Source organism: Dendroctonus ponderosae, unplaced genomic scaffold (assembly GCF_020466585.1).
Source record: "Dendroctonus ponderosae isolate FM_Combo_2020 unplaced genomic scaffold, Dpon_F_20191213v2 Dpon_F_20191213_10, whole genome shotgun sequence".
In the NCBI taxonomy this organism is placed as follows: Eukaryota; Metazoa; Arthropoda; class Insecta; order Coleoptera; family Curculionidae; genus Dendroctonus; species Dendroctonus ponderosae.
In genome coordinates, this window is record NW_026017111.1 from 938,815 (window position 1) to 940,316 (window position 1,502).

Below are 1,502 nucleotides of genomic sequence, written 5' to 3' on the forward strand. Positions count from 1 at the left end.
ACTTTTGGTAGAAAAAAGTGAAAATGTGGACTGTGAGCAGAGTGAAAATCTACATGTTAAGAATCGCATTAGTTGCCATCCCAAAACTTTGAAGACAACAAATGAAGGATTTTAGAATACAGAAAATTTACTACTTTCGGCAGGACGAAAGCGGAAGAAATCGATATTATCAACCGTGAAATCGGCAAAATTCTATGTGGCCCTGAATGGGAAATTTCACATCAACTGGCCCCAAAACAAGCTAATATCGCCCCCTTAACAAAACGCTGATAACGTCCAAGTTTGGGCTAATCGCATTGTCCAAAACCGTGCTGCCAACTTGCAATTGGACTTTGAATCGCTTTTGCAACGTTCCAAACGACTTTGTTGGTTAATAATCCAAGCTGCCATTTATGCGTCTTATCATGCATGTCCAGAAAGGCGGCCAGTTAATTACTGCCGACGTGGCAACTTTCGAAAGTTGCAAATCGAATTTCGCACATCGCCGTATTCACTTCTGATACGATTCCAGTAAAGTTCTTCTAGCATTTGATTCGATATGAATGCGCGCTATGATCGCATTTCGACTTCCAACTCCCGCAGGGCAGGCGAAGAAAGCGGTTGCAGTTTAACTTTTAAAGTTGAGACCCGCAATTTCCAGCCTGAATGGAAAATGGGGCAAATTCCTGAATATTTCATCATCCACACTGTTGCTGAAGTGAATTTTGCCGGTGTAACGATAAAACGTCGCCTAATTTGGATCATCCTGTGTAGTGGCTATAATCGTAAAGGTTTGCCTGGTATGACAAGAGCAACTTTTGCACCATCGGGTATAAATCCGTAAAATGAGCCGGAAGCAAATTGGAGGAAATAAAATTTAAATTTTCAGCTCACGGGGGAGCGATTCGGTGCGGGCAACTGGTAAGTTCAGCTTCAGCTTCGCGGTTGCATTGTGCGCTTTTCGATTCATATCGCAATGGCAAATGTTTGCTCAATATCTGGCCTGGACCTTGGGGAAATATTTACCGTTGAAGGCCATTTTCAGCCGGTTTATCTGCAATCAGAACCGATACAGGGGGGCTGAACTGCGCCACCCAAACAAGCAAACGCAAATCACTTGAAGCTTTCACGGTAATCTAGAGGGGCCGTTTTCCATCCCAAATCGATGATTCATTTACAAATTCGTTTTTTCGTTAAAGAACCGGTTCGGCGAACTCCCAAAAGCCGCCACAGTTCCTAAAGGATAAACATCAAAGCGACTCCACCAGCGACGAGGACCGGGGGGATTTGCATTACGGATATTTGCCATTCGGGCACCTGATTTTGGGGCGGCGGAATTTCCCCGATATTGGGAAACTGGCAAAAGATATTCGCCTTTTCGGCTTTCATCGAGAAGCTCGGGGGCATCGCCAATTCTACCTAACGACGAGAATTTCTTCCTGACGTTTCGCAGGCACGAGTGGCTTGCATCTTCAGAAGTGGTTTGCTTGAACGCTTACACTGTTCTCATCAGAACCCGATCA